Here is a 22,935-nt window from a genome sequence, read left to right as displayed (position 1 = left end):
CTCCACACCGAGCTCCTGGTCACCACACTCTGCACCGAGCTCCTGGTCACCGCGCTTCGCACCGAGCTCCTGGTCACCGAGCTCCTGGTCACCTCGCTCTGCACCGATCCCCTGGTCACCGTGGTCTGCATCGAGCCCCTGGTCACCAAGCTCTGCACCGAGCCCCTGCTCACCGCGCTCCGCATCGAGCCCCTGGTCACCGAGCTCCTGGTCACCTCACGCCACGTCGAGCCCCTGGTTACCAAGCCCTGTCACGCTCCATACCGAGCACCTGGTCACCTCGCTTCGCATCGAGCTCCTGGTCACCTCGCTCCGCACCTAGCCCCTGGTCACCGAGCTCCTGGTCACCTCACTCCACATCAAGCCCCTGGTCACCGAGCTCCTGGTCACCTCGCTCCACATCGAGCCCCTGGTCACCGAGCTCCTGGTCACCTCGCTCCACACCGAGCTCCTGGTCACCGAGCCCCTGGTCACCTCGCTCCGCACTGAGCCCCTGGTCACCTCGCTCCGCACCTAGCCCCTGGTCACCGCGCTCCGCACCTAGCCCCTGGTCACCGCGCTTCGCACCGAGCTCCTGGTCACCACGCTTCACACCTAGCCCCTGGTCACCGCACTTTGCACTGAGCCCCTGGTCACCACGCTCCTCACTGAGCCCCTGATCACCGCGGTCTGCATCGAGCCCCTGGTCACCATGCTCTGCACTGAGCCCCTGGTCACCCTGCTTCGCACCTAGCCCCTGGTCACCGCGCTCCTCACTGAGCCCCTGATCACCGCTGTCTGCATCGAGTCCCTGGTCACCACGCTTCGCACCTAGCTCCTGGTCACCTTGCTCTGCACTGAGCCCCTGCTCACCTCACTCCGCATTGAGCCCCTGGTCACCGAGCTCCTGGTCAACTCCACTCCGCACTGAGCCCCTGGTCACCGCGCTCCGCACTGAGCCCCTGGTCACTGTGCTTCGTACTGAGTTCCTGGTCACCATGCTCCACACCTAGCCCCTGGTCACCGCGCTTTGCACCTAGCTCCTGGTCACCGCGCTCCGCACTGAGATTCTGGTCGCTGGCATCTCATACTGGAAACCACATATATTAGTGCACAGGACCCTGTTCTTTTCAGACAGAAGGAATATGTATCTGCTTCTACTCAATGAAATAAGTGATGTCCATTTGTTGGTTCATTTCTGAAGACAATGTCCAGACAAATAAAACTTAACCTGCCTCTTTTAAAGCTTAAACAAAGCCTGACAGTTAACTAACAATCACCATTAATTTTGTGTATTCTCCATGGCAACACTTCTATCAATCAGAATCCACTTGCCAACCAATCATCACTCTCTTCTTGTGTAGCATAAGTATTGGTTGTCCCCTTGAATTAGTATTCTTGCAAATTATCCTGATGAGTGCAAAACAAAAAGCTTTGCTGATGATAGAAGCCTGTTAACAATATACAAATTTCAGTACTAGCACTGACAGGATATTGATATGAAATATTATTAATGCAGGGAAGTCCAAGTATGTATGTGTCTGTGCATACCATTGTTCAAAATGCACAGGACCGGAAACAAATTTAGCCCAAAACTCCCTGGAATACCTTGGAAAATTCAATCATGTGGCTGACCAATTTGCGAAAAGTTGTCTCCTGCTTCATAAAGCAGAATGGGCAGAATTGGTAAGGAGATGCTCCTCCAATCACAGGCTTTTTCTGCCCCTGCCTGTTGCTGATATGTTCACTGTCAGCTGCAAAAACGGAGGAGAAACAGCCTGCGGTTGGTGGAGCAAGCAAGAATGATGAGTAACAAAGAGAAGAAAAGCAAGTAAGTGAACTATTTTGGGTCAGGGAAGGTGGGGAAGCTTTCTGCCATTGGACGAAAAAACATTGGTCATGGGGGTAACAGTGACATCTGCTGGGGAGAAGAAAGAGGCTGAAAGTAGGTTGGAGGGAATAAAGGGGTTACAGTGGGAGTGGGTGATGAAAGAGATTGCAGGGGTAAAGAAATGACCTGAGAGGGTTGAAGTGAGAGAGGCCACAGGAGACATTAAGAGAAAGTAAAGTTGCAAGATTGGGAAGGGGGCATTTGTAATTTTCGGAAGAAGGGAGGCTGCAAGGGCAGGAAGAGAGACAGGCTGCACAGAGAGATGGAAGCTGCAAGGCAGGGGAAGGAAACTAAAAGTAGGCCAAGAGAGAGGCTACAAAGCAGGCAGAGCCATTTTAAACCTGTCAGCAAAGGGCCAGAAAACCAGAAACCACTGAGGGTAATAGATTCCTTGCAAATGAATGTAGAATCTTGAACTTAAGGCTGTGTATATCCCAGAACTACAATACGATGAAAATGCAGCGGAAGCTGTTGTGATGAACACTATGTCGATTGTTACATTTAAATCCAACATTGAGGTTGGAGATACAGTTAAAAAAAAAGTAGCTACTTTGCTAAATCTTCCAGCTTTGTGCATTTGCAATGGAAATATATCAGCTATGATCTCAGTAGTAACAAAAACAGAAATTGCTAGAAAAACTCAGCAGGTCTGGCAGCATCTGTGGAGAAAAATCAGAGTTAACGTTTCAGGTGCAGTGCCTCTTCCTCAGAACTAAGCAATTTCTGTTTTTGTTTCTGATTTTGAGCATCCACAGTTCTTTCTGTTTTTATGGTTTCAGTAGTCTTTGGAAGATGGGTTCAGGGTCATGTTGTTTTGTGTATGGGAATATGTATTTTATGTCTGTTGTCATGCGCTAATTTAAACACTGTGGTGTATAAGATAATAGTGTTTTCTTCATGTGTTGGGTCTTTAGATGTTATGGTTGATAATTATTGAGGATATTGATGAATTCTTCTAATTCTGCATCCACGAGAGTCCAAATACCATCCATATCAACACAAGTACAGAAGGTGATGTTACAACATAGCTGCATCACCTATCAATGAGTTAGTGAAAATGACAAAGGAGCCACTGAAAACCAAAAGGTAGCCCCCCTAAAGTCAAAAAGCAGCCCTCAGGAAAGTTCAAGAAAAGCAGTCAGGGTGCAGGAGGCAATTATTTTGTGTTCTTCTGTGTCTATGTCTCTCTATATGTGTATAATGTAGAAGTACATCTCCTGTGCCACTACCCCTACTAAATCAAAGGATCTACAGTGTAATAAGGACAGGAAATGTAAAATATCATTTTAAGTCAAAACTAGTTTTTTTGCAGGCGGGCAGGGGATTAAATTAAGATTCACCCATTGCTTCCAATATGGGATCCACTGTATTTTAATTCCTAGGCCTCATTCAAAACCAAGCAGACAATTCCCATGAGATAACAAGGTGTAGGGCTGGCTGGATGAACACAGCAGGCCAAGCAGCATCATAGGAGCAGGAAGGCTGACGTTTCGGGCCTAGACCCTTCATCAGAAATTCCCATGCCATTTTCCAGGCAGGGAAGCAACTGAGAATTGCATGTAATTTCAACTTATGTTAAATTTCTTGATGTTTATTCAAACTGAGCATGCAAAGCACTGTTGCAATATTTGGTAGCTACTTCAATACTCCTATATTTATCAAGACTTTTATTTCAAAACAGTAAAGTGCGTCATGGATTGAAGGATTGTGCAGTTCCAAAATTGACAGCAGCTCCTTATTCCTCTAAAAAACATAATGAAATTCTGCAAAATGGATTTAATATATTTAAAATGAAGGGAAAATCTTGGTCTGTGTTTTTTCAGCCCAGTGAGCCTCCTAATAATTGGCCTAATTAATGTTAAGTCAATCTGTGCTGATGCATTACAGCTGAACAAAGTGGAAAATGTGATCGTACAGTGATTATGCCAAGTTACATCACTGCTAGCACTAATAATGTGCACAAGACTTGTGTGGTTCAACAACAATGTTCAAGGAAAAACTAGAATCATGATTCTGTTCAGTTCAGACTGACTACTCAAAATCAGTAACCTTCACCTGTATACTAGGATCAATTGAGTTCATCCAGGGCCTCTTGTAGTGCAGTGGTAGTGTCTCTGTCCCTGAGCAAGGGGTCACATGTTTAAGCCCCACTTGCCCCAGTATTGTGTCATAACGTCTCTAAACAAGTAGATTAGGAAAATATCTGTAGAATTTATCCTGACCAGAATCTTGTTGAGGCATCAGGAGTTTCACCAACTGGTTAGAGAGACAACAGGAGACCTGAGTTGGCTCTTTATCAGAAGTTCCACCAAACCACAAGCCCATTAGACAATGGTGAACGGCAAGGCTACCAGCAGACCTTTCCAGGAGGTGCCTGGCAAAGATTTTGCTGACCAGGCCAGTGACTCTTTTGTCCAGGAGCAGTGCTACTGATAAGGCAGTGGTTGTTCCTGCTTGTTCAGGTATCAGAGTCCAGGATTGTAGAGTAATTCAACAGGAAATAGGATAGTCATGGGGAGTTGAGCTGGGGGAGGGAAGACCACAGGTGGGCTTGTGAGGTGTGGAATACAGGATGGCTGGCAGCAGGGTGCTGGTTCTCAGCAGTTGCCTCCTATTTCTAATGTCAAGTCCCTCTCATCAGGCACTGAGGGCCTTTGACCAAGGAAACAGCCATTCTTCAGAATTGCCAAGCTGGACTCGCAGGAAGGGTCACCAGACCCGAAACGTTAACTCTGTTTTCTCCTCCACAGATGCTGCCAGACTTGCTGAGCTTTTCCAGCAACTTTGCTTTTGAAGCTGTTTACCTGGTTTTATCTACCATTCATACAACATGGCAACAGGCCCATCTGTGTGAGAGTTAATACTAGTAACAGCAGAATGAGGCTCTTTGGTGATTATGTAGCTACTTAAGGACTTCAATTGGTAGCGGTGGGGAGGTCAATCTTGGGCCTTCCCTCTTAGAGATTAATTTTGCTGGTGGCAGGAAGGTGTTGCAGATAAGATATGACACTGTCCTGCCCTAATGCTGCCTCCAAGTTCACTACCAAGCAGGGCAGAAGATTCTGCTCTGTCCCCCCCAACTGCAATTCAAAGAGGAGAAGAAAGGCACCAAATATCAGTGGGAAATTTAAGGGCGTTAAAGGAAACTTAGACAAATCTATGTTTTAATGGATGCCAATAGAATTTGGTTTTCCTCAACAGAGGCAAGAGTAAAGAGTTAATTGATTAGACACAGTTTTGGACACACCATTATAGAAAGAACATGAAAATCATAGTGATCACATTGTACAGCTTTCAGCAAGATAACTCTTAAGGTTATAAGGAGAGTAATGGGACTCATTTCACTGCAGGAGAGAAGTTGAGTGGAGATTTAATGAAGGTTTTTTAAATCATGAAGTATTATTCAGGCAAACAGGGAAAAATTATTTCTTTGACTTGGGACCTAATGGCAAATGGTTATTAATATTTATTTTATTCTTTCACAAGATGTTGGCATTGCTGGCAAGGCCAGAATTTGTTGTCCCTTAAATGCGCCCTGACCTGAATGGCTTGCGAGGCCATTGCAGAGGGCAGTTAAGGGTCAACCACATTTCTGTGTGTCTGAAGTCTTATGTAGGCCTGTCCAGGTCAGGGGGCCAGATAGCTCGACCTACTATACGTTGGTGAAGTAGAGATAACACAATGTGGAGCTGGAGGAACACAGCAGGCCAGGTAGCATCAGAGGAGCAGGAAAGCTGACGTTTCGGGATTGGTCAGTGAGGTGAGAGGAGCAGATAAGTAGGAGAGAAGATGGACAGGTTGTGTCAGGTCAAGGAAGTGGGGATGAGAGGGAGGGTTGGTCATGGGATGAGGCCAGGGGTGGGGAGATTTTGAAGCTAGTAAAGACCACATTGAGACCACTGACCGATCCCCACCACTCCCTACCTGCACTCACCTATCATCATCCCACCTACCTTCCCCAGCCCCACCCCTCTTCTCTCTATTTATTTCAGAGCTTCCTTCCCCCTCCCCCATTTCTGAAGAAGGGTCCCAACCGAAGCGTCAACTTACCTGCTCCTCTGATGCTGCCTGGCCTGCTGTGTTCATCCAGGTCTACACCTTGTTATCTCTGATTCCATCATCGGCAGTTCTTACTATCTCCGACATTGCTGAAGTAGGTGGGTTTTTACAACAATCAATAGTATCATGGTTACTATTGCTGGTGATTAGCTGTGTATTACAGCTTTATTATGGCCAGGGTTATTAGTCCAATGACCTTGCCACTAGCCACCATCTACCCCATTGGTATGGCATTATTACAAGGAAAGAGCTGAGTAAAATTTGTTTTACACAGAGGGTTGTTAGAGCATGGCTAATTCTGCACAGGGAGTGGTTAAGGAAAACACCAATGTTTCTCTTAAGCTGATTAAATAAATATTTGAAGCAAAGTAAAACATTAAACGATCATGATAGAATGAAACATTGGGTTAGACTTGGATTGTTCCAGCAAACAATCTTGTCTAAACATAATGAGCTAAAAGCACTCTTTACAGATGCCTCAGTTTATACTGTAAACTTCTATGGTTCCATAGAATTTTAAAAGTGCAAAAAGAAATAAAATAGTGGATGAGTTTTGTGGGGAGGGGTTTAAGATTAGCTAAGTACTGTCTGGAGTTGTCTCAACACTTGTCCTACACCTCTTGTTTAAATTTTAAGCTGTATTAAGGCTGATAGAAATGAGCAGTGAATTAGAGAGCATTGCTTTCACCTCTGGTATCTGGATTTTGATGCAACCTAGCCATATGGTGAAATATCGGAGAGACAGTCAATTCTCTGGAGTTATGCGCAAGTAAATACAGTCTCAAGATTTATCCTGGCACAGTAGCTCTATCTTGGGTCACTGTCTTTGAATCTTTGAAACTCCTGCTATTGCAGAGGTTAGAAGTTGATGTCACAAGCTTTAGTAGTTACTCAAAAGGCTAAGTGAGTTTATCCAGTAAATAGCTGAATCATTCAGACAGGGAGAGGTCACACTGGCTTGTGTAGAGTCTGCTGGCGGCAGCTGCAAATGTGAGTAAAGGTTTGACTATTGGCCTTGGGTTCCTTCAGTTCTGAAGTGGAGAGAATGTGCCAGTTTCCTCATTTGCCCATTGTTGAAGAAACAGCTGACACTCGCCTGTCATTGCTCCCGGACAATTAACTCCTTCTTGACTGAATCAGATGGTGTCTAACATCCATGGAACTGTTGCAAGCAGTCGACATTTAAGGCAAGCAGAGGGCAACAAATGGCTGGAGAACATAAATCTACCTCAGTTGTGTTACTGCCAGCAAGGCTTGAAAATGTAAGTGAAGCATTTTCGGGCAACTGCAGACCCAGCCCCATGACTTCCCTATTTGCTCAGAAAGGAGCTAATACCAAACACTACCACGGCATCAGTTCTTGATGTTATAATTGGGAAATCAAATAATTCACGTTATGCTTGTTTCATCCATCGTGTTTTGTCAACATGACAAAACATGCAGTATGTTCTCACAATGTCTGAAACTGGGTGAGTCATTTTATCCAGTAACCCAACTGAGAACTGCCAATCTCATGTCCAAACACTCGTGGTGCTGGCTTCATTTTATCATTTTTTTTCTGCTAATTCCTTTAGTTTCTGAGCAACAGTCAGTCATGTGGCTGACTTACACAGGGGCTGACTCAATTTATAGTCTCCACATCAGTTTCTTCACAGCAGCTGTTCTCAACAGGAATTTGAATGCAAGTGAAATAACAACAGTGGCTCAGCTGTTCAGTGCATCCTCCTAAATAGCTCCACATTTCGCAGTTTACTCTGAATGTTATAAGTTGCTCCAATCATCTACATCATCTATAATTAGGCAAGGCGGGGGAAGGCCAGACTGCAAAATGACATTTACCACAGAAGGATCATTGAGTTTTTAAAGTTAGATTATAGAGCACAAATTGACCTGCTCTGTACTCCTTACACACCAAACAAACACCAGCTATAGAGCCAGCGGTAGTTAAGGCATTGCAAATGGAACAGGACTTGGCATTCACATGTTCCTGCAGGTACATGCGTTGAGAGCAACACGTAGACTCATGTCTCAGTCACACACCACACAAATTGGTCATTTTAGCAAAACAAATAAGCAAGAGGTTACAACATCTTTACAATCAGACTAGAGTAGGCAAAGTCGCCATAGACCTAGAAGAACTGCTCTCTCATTAGAGAGAGAGGGATGGCTGGGTGTGGTTTAAAGTGAGGGTCACCAGTATGTTTCACTTTCTCATAAATTTCAGGTTTACTTTAATTCTTCATCTGGGAGACAGCGGTGATGTCAATGAACCTGGAAGGCAGGAACCCACTCACATGTTCAGGGCACATGGGTTGAAGTCCCACTGTGGCAGCTGGTCAACCTTAAATTCAATTAATAACAAAACCGAAGGCGAGTCTCAGTAATGGTAACCACAAAACTTTCATCAATTATTGTAGAAACTCATCTTGTTCACTAATGTCCTTCAGGGAAGGAAATCTGCCACCTTTACCTGGTCTAACATACATGTGACTCCAGACCGACAGCGATGTGGTTGACTCTCAACAATCCTTTGGCTTATTCAGCCATTTCAATCAGCTCATGGGTAATTAGGGGTGGGAAACAAATGCTGACCACGCCAGTGATACCTACATTCTGTGTTAAAATAAATCTGATTTTGTATTAGAACATGGGGACGCAGTTACAATGCAGTTGTGCCAAGATGTGATGATACATCTTTGCCATATCTTTCCAATTTTCGTCATATTATTGTAGGTCATTTCAGGCCTAGAGAAAGGAACCGCATGTTGATTTAATACCATACAAAAATAGAGTCAGAAGCGATCTTGGAGATAAATCACAAATTGCAGTAGAGTCAAATATGTTGGTCTGGACAGAGCAGTGAAAAATAAGCGTTGCCATCTAAACCACAGAAAATCTGGAGATAATCAGCAGGTGTTGCAGCATCAGTGGAGACAGGAACAGAACTTATGAACAGGATTTTAGCATAGGCCTTTGACCCAGTAGAAAAACCAATCAGGTCTCCTGAGAATCTACTTACTGGCAGTGAGAGTAGTGAGGGGATATTTCCAAAGCTGACCTTCTAATTGGGTTAATGAAGGATAACGAGGTATAGATATAGATAATGAGAAATTGTTGCCCCTTTGACAGGACCAAACACAAGAGGGCACAGGTTTAAAGTAAGTGGCAAAAGACTCAAGTTCTTGGAGCTCCCTTCCCAACAGCACTGTGGATGTCCCTACACCTCAAGAATGGCAACAGTTCAGGAAGGCAGCTCGACGCCACCTTTTCCAGGGTGATTAGGATTGGGCAATAAATGTTGGACTAGCCAGCGAAGTCCACATCTGATGAATGAATTTAAAAAATGAGAAGAATGTTTTTCATCCTGTGCATGGTTAAGCTTAGGAATGCATATCCTCAGAGTGTGGTGCAACCAGGTTCAATCAAAACATTGTGAAGACTGTGTTTATCTGGAATGGAAGAACGTGTGGGGCTATGGGGAGGAGGAGGGGCTATGGGGAGAAAGAGGGAGGAGAAAGTCAATTGCTCATTCAGAGAGCCAGCAGAGACATGGTAGGCTGAATGGCCTCCTCCTGAGCTGTAACTGTGATGACCTTTCACCAGCGCATTCTGTCCTGAAATACCAATCTGAATAGTATGTTAGCAGCAGAAGTCCCATCACCAGAGCCCAATGTGGGATGGAGTGGACTCACTAATTTGGCAGTGCGGTCGCAGAACACATTCCGCTCACTGTCCGTTTGAAGGAAAGTGGCCCGCTGGCCCATTCAGATGGTCAGCAGCCTCATCACAGCCAATACCAGTGGTGCCCACCACTGTTAGCACATGGGCAGAAGGAAAACTCATCGACAGCCACATGCCCTCAAAGGCAGACAATGTCTGGATATGCAAGACCTGGTGAGGGGGAGGATTCACTCAGGCCATTTGGCCCTGCTGCCAGAGGGGTGGCCATTGACACTGCAGGGCTGGGAGCCCTCCATAGGCCAAGGAGGACTCAATAAGGAGGAAATCTGCAAACCGTAACTCACTGGGAGAGCACCATTTACAATGTCAGCAGAGGAAGGAATAGATCCTTACTTGGTTACTTACATAGTTCAATTGAGCTCTAGAAATACTAGCTGTGAAAGTCATCTCTAACCCTAATCTGGACTCGCTAAGTTTCTTCAACACTTTCCATTGTTGTTTCTGAAAGGACTAGCTCATCAGCCACCTTGCCCACCCTAAATGAACAACTGATGAAACTTGCGAATGACACATACTGGTTTGACTTGGAGGATCAATAAATACTATCAGTACATTGATTTGCAACAATACTGTTTCTCCCCTTAAGCAGTGGGAAGACACCTTCCTGTACTATATTGCCAGCCTTCTCACCTCGCAGACTAACCTAAACTGCGAGTAAAATTCAGTAAAATTTCATTCTTCACATATGCTGCCCAACTCATTGAGTGCTTCCAGCATTTTCTGACAGGTTTTATTGCTTTATTTCATGATATTACTAGGCCCAGGAAACTCTGAGCTAAACCTGAAGTGAATGAACTATTAAATGACCTTCAACAATACATGACAATCTTCCCCTATTATAGACATGATATCAGTACATATTTTTCCACATGCTTTGGTATCAGAGCTGGTGATGATATTCCGAAAGGCTGCAAAGAGCTGACAGATCATTTAAAAATAATCTACGATTCTGACACTGAAATATCTCAGATAAGAAGAGATGTGGAAAGTATCCAAAATATTTACACTTCTTTGCCCCTTACCCCTCCCCCAATCTCTCCTGTCCCATTCACCACTCAGAGATCCTCACTGCACAGAAATAACCCACTGATATTCACAATCCATGTTAAAATGTGAAGGATCGCTGCTTGGCACATTACTGGAAGGTAAGGAACGCAACAGATGCTATCTGCACCAACCTTGTCTAAGTCTGTTTCTTCAGGGGAGAAAGGAAGAGAATCCAGAACAGAACATTACTTCACAAATATTTAGATCCAAGAAACCACATATAACTTCTTGTTTTGCAGGCTTGGCTGAAGATCATACAATTTGAAAATGTAGAAAAGATATTCCGAATCCCAACATTGAAATTCTACTTAACTACATTCCATGGATTACAGTGTACTTCCAAACTACCAGTCAGGTGAGTGAGCTGTAACTTCCCAAAAGCTTTTTGGATTGGGATGGGGAGGAGATTGCATAGATATGTCATTAATGGCACAGGGGTGACTATAAACAGGCCAATAGAAGCAGTGACCCCATCATACCTTAAGGTTCTAAGTGGAATGATTTGTATTCTACTCTGATGAATACTGGGAGGCCAAGAGATAGACAGAGGAAATGCTCCCTTTGCTTTATATGTAACAAAGTCTTAAACTTTAAGTGTACATACAATGTACGTATGTACAATGTACATACATTACTTACATATAGTTATTCCTTTGCCATCCTTCAACCAACTTCTGATTGAATTCTTCCAACTTATCCAGTTCCATTTACAGGAAAGCACAAAGTTATCAGACACGTTTTCAGCAGCTTTCATGTCGAACTTTTAATTCTGATTCAGTAGAAACTGCACTGGCCACTGGACTACAGGAAACAGATTTAACAGTGTAGACTATGTGGGCCACAGACATAAGTATAAGTGGTCAGCATGGAAGTAGCCTTAGTTTGTGAAATTATAGAATATTCCAAAGACATATTTTTTGAATCAACAAGTAACTTTATGTTTTTTTACAATGCTTTGGAAAAAAACTAAAATTGACAAAGTTCCTGTTAACTCTTACCTTCTGATTCCTTCTTACTCTCCTCCCAATTCTAATTTCCCTCACCCCTAATACATATTTAGGTGTGTGTGTGTATTTAAGTGTGTGTGTGTCCGCTTTTGACACAGCCATTGCATCCTCTGTGCTTCTCAACCTCTCTTGGTGAGTTTCACATGGTAACGTACTCAGATTTCACCATTATTATTTTCCTATCGTTATCCCACTCCCTGGAATGACCTTCAAATGCTTCCATTCCTAAACTTCTGGGCCCAGCAGAATGAGTGTATCAATGTTTCACATAAACAGAAAATGGTGAAAACACACAACAACATCTGTGGTGCGAGAAACAGTCAACATTCCTGGTCAAGGACCTTTCTCAAAACCGAAAGCAGACAGAATTGTATTAGATTTTGTGCAAATGAAAGAGGGCCAGGGAACTAAAAGAAACATCTGGCAAAGAGGGTGGAGGATGGGCAAGATGAACTGATAGAAAATTTGATGGAACAAGTTATAAAGGTAGAGGTGACAGTTGTGGTAGAGGTAAAGATTTGTCTAGGATGATTTGGATGGCAGAATGATAAATAGTTATGTCTGCAAGCAAAAGTAAAATGAAGACCAACACATGCTAAAAAAAAGCAGCAGAACGGGTGGGGTGGAGGGAGCACAGGAGAAGAATTTATGACGACAACTAGTTGTAAATTCAGTGGCTGCCTAGAGAGATAGAGAGACGGAGAGACAGGGAGACTCTGCGTTGTCACATCTGATGGGATGTCAAACAAGCTTCAAAAGGAGACGTTGTACTACAACCTCCTAGAAATATCTCAGACCTTGAATACGATGGTTAAAAAAAAGACAGCACCCTGGAGATTGGCAGACTGCATTCTCCCCTTTCAAGAATACAAAGGGCCAGGAGTTGAAAGAGATATTCACCCTTGGACCGTCTGTGTCTTAGTAGCCTGACAGCCTAGTGTGTGGACTAGTGTGCTGTGAGGGTCCGAGCTCTGAGAAGAGCTACTTAAACACCTGTTCATGGCAGGTAAAGCAAGAAAAATGTATTCTTACTCAGTTTCGCCAGTAAAGAGCTGCCTAAAGGAATCAGGACAAAAGAGTTTCAATCAAATCATAAAACCAAGAATGTCAAAATCAACTGTGCAACTATCAATGTCAATGCTCATTCACTACAATAATCATATCACTCTTTGTGAACAATTCAGTGATTGATCCATATATCTTTGTTTTAACTTATGTCTATTTGGACTCACCTCTTATTGCTAAGCTGTGTGCTGAATGTTGCGTTACTATTTCTTGTCGTGTTTAGTAACTAAAAGTCTCACTCTTTTTGTTGATTCAAGGAAGCCTAGTTCATTGACTCCTTTGAACCGTAAGTTAATTTGAGTCTGGGAGAAAAGTATCCATAAGGAAGGGGATCCTATTAAAATTAACCTTAACACACCAACTGACACCAATAACCAAGGGTTAAACCACTTGGGAATTTAACTGTGTGAGATATCCCATCAGGAACAATAATAAATCAGGGAACTTCACCCAGAGCAGGTTGTAATAACCTCAAGCTTGCATTGAGCTTCACTGGAGCAATGCAGCAGGGTGAAAATAGGGATGTCAGCCTGAGAGTGGGGTGGAAAATTAAAATGAAGGGCTCCTGGAAATTCACCGTTAAAACGTAGGGGAGGCAGTTGCATAGTAATAATGTTACTGGATGAGTAATCCAGAAGTGGGATTACTGTCTGAGGACATGGTATTGAATTCCACATGGCAGGTGGTGACATTTCAATTCAATTGAAAAGAAATGGAATAAAAAGCTCTCTCAATCCAACCACATAAAAGCACTGTTAATTGTTGCAAAAACCCATCTGGTTCACTAACGTCTGTAGGGAAAGAAAACTTCTGTCCTTACTTGGTTTGGTGTACATGTGACTCCAGACCCATAACAATGAAGTTGATTTTTAACTGTCCTCTGGGCAATAAATGCTGGCTTAGTCAGCAACGCCTGAATCCTGTGAATGAATAAACTACATCCACATTTTTTAACTCCACTGTAGAGAAGCCTGCACCCTGAGTATAGTGATCAATTGAAAGAGGTAAATGTAAGCTGCTGTTGTACATGGTAAAAGCACTTTAAGCCATGGATGATGAGGTGAGAGGCGGTAAAAGGGTAGGTGTTTTATTTATTGCAGTGGAAAGGGTGTTGGAGCTGATTGAGATGCATTTAAAATTGCTGTGGACAGTATGATTCCTTGAGAATTCTCACAGGGGAGATAGGGAAGATGTGTTTAGATTAAAAATGAAGGAGTCAGGGGAAGACTGCTTGCCAAAGAAGCAGTAAAGGAGATATCAATGGGAAAAGACAGGATGGATAAACTGTTTACACTGGTTGGGGATTCTAGAGCTAGGTAGCATAGTCTGAGAATTAGGGCCAGACCATTTAGGAGAAATGTTAGGAAGCATTTCTACACAGGAAGAGTTGTAAAGGTTTAGAATTTTCTTCCACAAATGACAGTGGATGCTGGATCAGTTAATTCAGAGATAGATAGTTATTTTGCTTAACAAAAATGTAAGGGAAATGGGCCAAAGCCAGGTAAATGGAGTTAGGCTACAAATCAGCGATGATCTCATTGAATAGTGGAACAGACTCGACGAGCTGAATGGCCTACTCCTGTTCCTATGTTCCTAAGCAATAAAAGTATAAATATTTTATTATTTATGTAGCAATTACAAGTCTCCAGAGTCAAGTGATCTCCCCTTTTTTGGTTGAGTTTAAGTGATTGATCAGTCAATTCAGCTGAGATTTTCAACATTTTTTCTGAGTGTGAGTGTGTGTTAACCAGTAACTAACACACTGTCCTGCTGGCAAGATAATTCAGTTTGCCCGCCTATCCCCATCATTAAAACATGACATTAGAACGCATAGGAGAGTATCTCACACTCTCAGGGGCCTCAGTATTAGCATTTTGGGTCACCAGGATTTTCCAGCCAATCAGAGGCCAGCAGCTTCTTGAAACTTGCCTGGTATAATGTATATCATCATTTGAGAGACATGATTGTTAACAGGTTACTTGTGTATATGTTGAATAGCACTGGGGCAAGCACTGAGTCCTGTGGTAATCTATTAACCAGTCTTCTCATACTCTTCTCTCATGTCCAAGGTGGAGTGTAAATTTTTATTTTGGCAAAGAAGTATTTCAATAACTGCCCTGTGCCAGGTTGGAAACACTCTGAGCAGCTTTAGGAGCTGACCTGTGTGCTACACTGTATCATAGGCAGCTGCAAGGGCCAGTAGTTACATGCCTGTCTTTAGATTCTTTGGAAGTCACATTCAATGTGGATGATGAGCCAGAACAGAAGGCCATGCTGAGCACCTTATGGAAATTAGCTTGGTCAACATAAAAAATGATGAGTATCATAAGATAAGATCCTCAAGATCTTAAACAAAAAGTGGTGGTATCAGTCAATAGGTGGCTGCCAAAGTGAAACATTTTCTGCTTTTGGTATGGCAGATTTTTCCCATACGCCACACCTTCAGGAGTGATTTTGAGCTGATGATCCTTGTATAGAAGTGAGTTGTTAAGGCGCAAACGTAGGGGCTCAGTTATTTCAGGGATTCGGAAGCAAATGTTGTGGTATCCCACTGCTTTGTCACACTTCAGATCCCTTAATGCTTCCTCCAGTTCTGTGATCTTGAAGGGATCAGGACTGCTGTGTTCTGCATTGTTTTTACAGCTCATTACAGATTGTCTGTTTTGTTTTATTTTCAACTAGGAGCTAGATTCTCTGAGAGTGGATGTCTGTCCCAGCACCTTACAGCTGGTTTACTTAACTTTACTTAGGAACTGCAACTTTAGGTGGTGAATAAGGGACTCTTGTGGTGCAGTGGAAGTGTCCCTACCACTGGCCAAGAGGCCTGGGTTCAAATCCCACAGACCACTGGAACAGGTTGACTGGAAAATATCTGGACAGTGAATAATCCTCATTTTTGGTGGACATGAAGAAAGCCTGATCAGGAAAATTATTCTCCCACCCCGACCTGTGCACTTATAGATGTGGGAAGAGATCCCTTAACTTTTATCCCTTTTGCAGATCTCGTTTCCCCCATGGACGAAGGCAGAGATTCCAGCCAAAGACCACCAGGAGGGTTTTTGTTCAACCCACCCCCTCAATCCCTGCAATAAATTTTCATTTGCACTGCGGTCTTCTTATTCAAGGAGTTGCCTTAAAAGTTTCTATCCAAAGTTTTTGAGAGGAGTACCAAGACACAGTTAAGTTCTGGCAAGTCCCAAATTCATATTTTGCACAGTTGACAACCTGATATACCTAAACTGACCACACAGAGATAACATGGGAAGGCTTGCTCGTGTGCTGCATGAAGACCTATTTGTGTGTTGTAAAATCTGTCTCTGTATAAATTAACACTGATAGTATCCAGGTGTTTTTGGATGCCTCCAGCAAAACAGACTCAACATAAACATTCATCCCAGTGGAGCTGTAATGCAGGAAATATAAACAGCTGGGTCTTTATTTCACTGAGACCAGGGTTCCAGTCAGTTATTTATTTGAAAAGATCCCAAGATAGATACAAATGAAAACAGATTTCCATGTGCTCATCTTTTTCTGTATAGTAGAAGTTGTAGTATTCCCTAATTAATATGTTCTGGTGTTTAGTCAATGCTGAAGTGGGGCTTTTCACCTCATGCCCTTTCATCAGACTTGTTTGTTTTATCATTTCTTGCCCACAAAATTGCTGTATGTGAATCCATAATTCTGCATGAAAGGAAATAGGCATCTGAGTGTTGTAGAACAACATAGTCATTTCCACAACCATTAAGCTTAAAGATTTGAGAAACATCCAGTGGATGGGTTAAGATAAAGTGTAAATTAGAATGAGTAAATTTAATGTCAAAATAGATATGCAAAGAAAGCTAAAAAGAGGAAAAGGAAGACTGGATTCAGAAAGAAAATGAAACAGGGAAGAAAAGTAAGAAGACATTTAAGATATGACACTTTTAAAATCTCCTTAAGTAGTTCATAACCTGCATAAATAAGGTTTTACTTTTGCTCCCTGTTCAAAGAGGTTGATTGGAGACCATGGAAAATGATCACATGGTTCAACAATTATTTTTACCATTAATTACTAGATTTAATTTCCTTTGGTGAGTTTAATGAACGTTAATGTGTAAACACAATAACTTTGTAAATGCACAACCAGGTAATATGTGCTTCCTAAAAACAAAGTGTTTTAAATTTCTGCAGGCTAGTTCATTAAATATATTCAAGACCTGAGATAGATTTTTAATCAGTAAGGGAAGCAAGGGTTATGGGAAAAGGGCAGAAAATTGAGGATTGTCAGGTCAGCCATGATCTCATTGAATGATGCAGCAGACTCAATGGGCCAACTGGCCTATTACTATTCCTATCTTAATATTCACATCTTAACAATGATACATTGGTTTGCTGCAAACAGATAAGAGGAAAGGATTGAATAGGTTTTTCCATTATAATGATTATTGCTGAAATTTCCAAGCCAAAGCCACTTAAATAAATGAAAGCAGAATACACTGGAGAAACTCAGCAGGTCTGGCAACATCTGTCAAGAGAGAGCAGAGTTAATGTTTTGAGTCTAGTATGTATGACTCCTATTCAGACGTCTGAGGAAGAGTCATGTTAAACTCGAAGCAATAACTCAGTTCCTCTTTTCACAGATGCTGCCAGACCTGCTGAGACTCAAACATGTTCTGTTTTTATTTAAGATTTTGAGCAACCGCAGTATTTTGCTTTCACCACAGAACAAATTTTTTCTTCTTTCATCAAACATTTAATGGGGGTGTAGACAAACACAAGAGGGAGAAGGGAAAAGAAGGATATTTTGGTAATTAAATAAAGAAGGATGGAAGGAAGCCCAATGTAGTGCTATTGGGCTGTTTGTTCTATTCTTTTATAGGATGTGGGTGTCACTGACTAGTCCAACATTTTCTTTTCCTTCACAATTGGCCTTGAGAAGGTGTCGGCAAAAAAATGCTTTAAATTCTATGTAAGTATTAGGTCCTTGTTTGAAGATCTAGTATTCTAGTTCCATGGTTTTGGTGACATATGATAATCTAAGAGGGAAGAAAGTAAGATGTTTTGTCCGTTTAATAATTTGGGGATGTCCCAAAGCACTTATAAGCTGATGAGATAATTTTGAATTGTTGTCGCTACTGTAGTATCGAAGACACGATATCCAATCTTCATACGGCAAATTCCCACAACAGCAGTGAAAGAATAATCAAATAATCCACCCCAGTATGCTGGTTGCAAGCTAGATTGACTGGAAGACCAGGGAGAAGTTCCCTGTTCATGTTTAAAAATACTGTAAAATCTTTTACATTCCTCTGATCGGACATGGTTTTGTGGTAAAGCTGGCATCTTGGAGAAGATAGTATTCTGTTCACAGGAATATAAATATGGATTATGGAAGAGCCTACAACCTCTTAACTGATGAAGTGAGAAGAATACTGCTGAACCACAGCTAGCACTTTAACATGGTGGAATGTGAAGAATTAGGTTAGATATGTATGCTTCCACCCCTCAAGTGAGAGTATGTTTAGAGAATCTTTTTTGTTGTTATATCACATTTCAGCTGACAGCGCAACTGCCATAAATAATAGAAAACGTAGAAAATTAATTGTGAAGCAGGTTGCCATTTAGCCCATCATATTAGTGCCAACTGAACAAAGCAATCCAGCTTAATCCCAATTTCGAGATGACACAGTGTGAAGCTGGAGGAATACAGCAGGCCAGGCAGCATCAGAGGAACAGGAAAGGAAAGGGAAGGGTCCCAACCGGAAATTTCAGCATTCCTGTTCCTCTGATGCTGCCTGGCCTGCTGTGTTCCTCCAGCTCCACACTGTGTTATCTCAGACTCCAGTATCGGCAGTTCTTACTATCTCTGATTGAGTTATAATCCCAATTTCGAGCTTTGGTTCGTTGGTCTGTATGTTTTGGCACTTCAAGTCCATATCCAAGTATTGTTGAATGTAAACAGGGCTTCTGTCTTTTCTGGCATTGAGTTTCAGACCCCACCAAAAGTTTCCATAGTGCCACTCTCTCTCAGCAGAGGGAAATGACTGGTATTGGGTTAACCTGAGGGTTAACATGATCAGGCAAGGGGAGAGGTTGCGAAGGGGAGTCCTTCATGGAAACCTCAGCTGCTGCAGGAATTGAACCCATTGTGTTGGCTTCACTTGGTACTTAAACCAGCTGTCCAGCCAACTGAGACATACTGACCTCTGAGTGAAAAATTATTCTCCTCACCTTCCTTCTAATCTTTCTACTAATTACTTTAAATTTAAGATCCTTAGTGATTGGTGTCTCTGTTAACACAAGGAGCGGGAGTTGACCATGTAGCCCATCGTGCCTGCACTGCCTTTCACTATAATCATGGTTGATCATGGCTTCAATTCCACCTTCCCACCCACTTCCCATATCTCTTGATTCCCTAAGACAACCAAAATCTGTCTGTCTCAGCCTTCAATAAATTCAACGATGGAGCATCCACAAATCTCTGCAGTAAAGAATTCCAAAGATTCACAGTGCTTGTAGTGACGAAATTTCATCTCATATTAGTCCTAAATGATACCAATCTAATTGGGCAATTTCCACATCTAATGCATCTTTGAAAATAATAGCTAGTACATCCACTAGTTCAGCAGCTAGTTCTTTTAAAACCCTAGACCAACAGGCCCTGGGAATGTGCCAGCATTTAGCTCCATAAATTTCTCAAATATTTTTTCTCTGCTGATATTAATTACCTTCATTTCCTCACTCTTTTTAGCACTTAGATTACCGTCTATTTCTGGAATGAAACTTGTGTATTCTATGAAAATAGACACAAAACATTTGTTCAATACTTCTGCCGTTTCCTTATTCCTATGATAATTTTTTCTGTCCCTATTGTCCTTTTTCAAATGTTTATAAAAGCTCATATATTACGTTTTAAAGTTGTTTACCCTCATTGTGAAGTTCTTCTTTAAATCCAAACCTATCTTTAACTTGGTCAGTGAGGCATTTCAGCATAGCACCACAGCAGATATTTAAAAAATTGCTGGGATCAATTTATCTCATATCCCAATTTGTGATGAGACTGCAATCACAATGCAATTTTGTGAGTGTTACCATCTTCAGCTAAGGCATTATGCAGAGCATTTTAACACTGTTTAGGTAGTTCAAATGGTAAATAATGGGACTTTTCATCCCGATTTCCATTATTGACTTTTTCTTAAAGATTTTGGTCAACTCTATTTTCATTGACATTTTTATACCAGAAAATTTCTTAACAATAAATACTGCAATCAACTCACTACATTTGAGAAGTTGAGAATCTCATATGCTGAAATGTTCTGATTGAATATCTTCATTACTTACTGAATCACCAAATGCATAGTTATGGAGGGAACATTTGCTATGTGGACTAAAAGACAAGATCTTGTAATTGTTTAAGTCCTGCACACACATACTAATGGACAACTAAAACTTTATTATTAGTCTGTGTCAAGCCAGCTTGTTGTTTTAATGTCGCCAGCTGAAAACTATAATTGCATTGAGTATACGAAGGAAATACTCCTCCTTGTGTTGAGGCAAAAAGAATTATACTCTTCATGAAGATCTTCCTTCCATCTAATCAGAGCATTGAGTACAGGAGTTGGGATGTCATGTTACAGCTGTACAAGACATTGGTGAGACCACATCTGGAGTACTGCATATAATTCTGCATGCCCTGCTATAGGAAGATTGTTTTTAAACCGGAAAGGGTGCAAAAAATATTTGCAAGGACGTTACCAAGACTGGCGGGTTTGATTTATAAGGAGAGGTTGGATCGGCTGGGACTTTTTTCTTTGGAGTGCAGAAGGCTGAAGGTTGACCTTATAAAGGTTTATAAAGTCATGAGGGGCACAATTAAGGTGAGTAGCCAAGGCTTTTACCCCAGAATCAGGGAGTCTGGAACTCGAAGATTTAAGGTAAGAGGGGAAAGATTTTAGAGGGAACTGAGAGACAACTTTTTCATACAGACAGTGCATGTATGGAATGACCTGGCAGAGTAAGTGATGGAGGTGGGGCCAATTACAAAATTTAAAAGACATTTGGACAGGTACATGGATAGGAAAGGTTAAGAGGGATATGGACCAAATGCAGGCAAATGGAGCTAGTTTATTTTAGGAAACCAAAACTTTAGGAAATTTAGGCATGGATGAGTTGGGCCAAAGGATCTGTTTCTGTGCTGTATGACTCTATGATTCTATGAATCTATGACTTTCAGAAGGCTTCCACGATGTTCCCGTAGATGTCATTAGTAAGCAAAATTAGAGCATGTTGAATTGGCGGTAGTTTGCTGGGTGGGATTGAGCATTGATTAATGGACAGAAAGCAGAGAGTAGGAATAAATGGCTCATCCTCAGGTTGACAGGCTGGATCAGTGCTTGAGGTCCAGCATTCACAATGTATATCAATGATTTGGATGTGGGAACCAAATGCAATATTTCAAACTTTGCTGATAACACAAACCAAGTGGGAGTATGAATTATATGAAAGATGCAAAGAGGCTTCAAGGGGATTTAAACAGGATATGAGCCTGGGCAAGAAGATGCCAGTCGGAATTTAATATGAAAAAATAAAAAAATTAAGCACTTTGGTCAGAAAAGAAGAAAAGCAGAACACTTCTTAAAGGATAAGAGATTGTGTATAGAAGAACCCAAGTATCCTTCTTCATAAGTCACTGAAAACTAATAGGAAGGTGTAACAAGCAATTATGAATGCACATTGGCATGTTGGCCTTTATCGCAAGAGGATTTGAGTTCAGGAGTAAAAAGGTCTTGCTGCAATTGTGTACAGCTTTGGTCAGTCTGCACCTGCGTATTGTGTACAGTATTGGTCTCCTTACATAAGGAAGATTGTACTAACCTTCGAAAGAATGTAACAAAGGTCAGCAGTGCTCAAAATGCAGAGAGACGAAGGGCAAATTCACTACTGAAGTACTCCAAAACGCCTGGGAAAAATTAATCATGGGGGAAACGAATTGAAGAAAATTTGACCTGTCGGTATAATAGGTGAGGAGCTGCTCATTTCAACTGAGGTTGTTTCTCTACCAGGTTTGCTGCTGGTAGATTCACTAGTGAACTTATCAGCAGCAAATGTGGGGGAGAAACTGCCTGTGACTCAACAGCAACAAACAACAGTGGAAATAAAGAAATAAAAATAAAAATAAAATAAGACAGTAGGGACTCGGAGTGGGACACCTTTTCCCAACAGAAGAAGTGGCCAATTTTTCCAATACAGGGAAGGCACCACAGTTTGCCAAGGCTGAGGGGAAGGGGAGAAACATTTTGCCAGGTCCAGAAGTTGCTTCTGTTAGGAGCTCCACCTGCCGGGTTTGAGGTGAGGGAAGCATTGGTAAGGGTAGTAGGAGGCCTGATGGGAACTAATGGGGAGAAAGAGGTTGCAAGAACAGTGGAGGGGAGTAGGACATTGAAAAAAGGAGTTGTGGATGAGAAGGAGCATGCAGGGAGATTTAGAGGAAGAAGAAGCTATAAGAACCTGCAAAAGGGATGCTTTTATGACTGGTGCACTGTTACTGACAGTGTTCAAGAAATCTTAGTAATTGATTCCTTGCTTTTCATGGTGTGCATGAATGATTTACAATTAACCATGGGGGATGTTTTTAAGAAGTTTGTGGATGATAAGAAAATTAATATGTAGTTAGTAACGGTAAAGAAAAGAACACAAAACAATAGCAAATATGAGCAGCAATAGGTCATTAGGCCTCTTGATCCTGCAAACAGATCATCAGCATCATTTTCCCACACGGTCTCCATATTCCTTGACATAGATCTTGAAACTGCTCGATGACTGAGCTTCTGCAACACTCTAGGATAGAGAATTCCAAAGAGTTTCCAATCTCTAAATCAAGAAATGTCTCCTCATCTCAATACTAAATGGTCTATCTATTTTCTGAGGCTGTGTCCCCTGGTTGTTGAAAGCCTAGCCAGGGAAACTTCCAGCATATACCCAATGAACTATGTGAGAATGTTATGTCTTCAATGAGATCAGTTCTCATTCTCAAACCTTTAGAGGACATAGGCCTAGAGATAGTAGGAACTGCAGATGCTGGAGTATCCGTGACAACAAAGTGCAGAGCTGGATGAACACAGCAGGCCAAGCAGCATCATAGGAGCAGAAAGGCTGACGTTTCGGGCC

The 22,935-nt window shown here is 42.0% G+C and overlaps 1 protein-coding gene across 3 annotated transcripts in view; it reads left to right on the top strand.

Annotated features, from left to right (window-relative positions):
* Positions 1 to 22,935, top strand: part of jcada (junctional cadherin 5 associated a) — a 175,816-nt gene that overhangs the window by 74,828 nt on the left and 78,053 nt on the right. For all 3 annotated transcript variants that reach the window (XM_020530480.2, XM_048618521.1, XM_048618527.1), the window contains one exon: positions 10,957 to 11,072. The gene's annotated coding sequence lies outside the window, so the exon portion shown is untranslated. The remainder of the gene's footprint in view (positions 1 to 10,956; positions 11,073 to 22,935) is intronic.

This window comes from Rhincodon typus, chromosome 2 (assembly GCF_021869965.1).
Source record: "Rhincodon typus isolate 14 chromosome 2, sRhiTyp1.1, whole genome shotgun sequence".
Lineage (NCBI taxonomy): Eukaryota > Metazoa > Chordata > Chondrichthyes > Orectolobiformes > Rhincodontidae > Rhincodon > Rhincodon typus.
The sequence above is the reverse complement of the archived record's forward strand: the minus strand, read 5'-3'. Positions and strand labels throughout refer to the sequence as shown.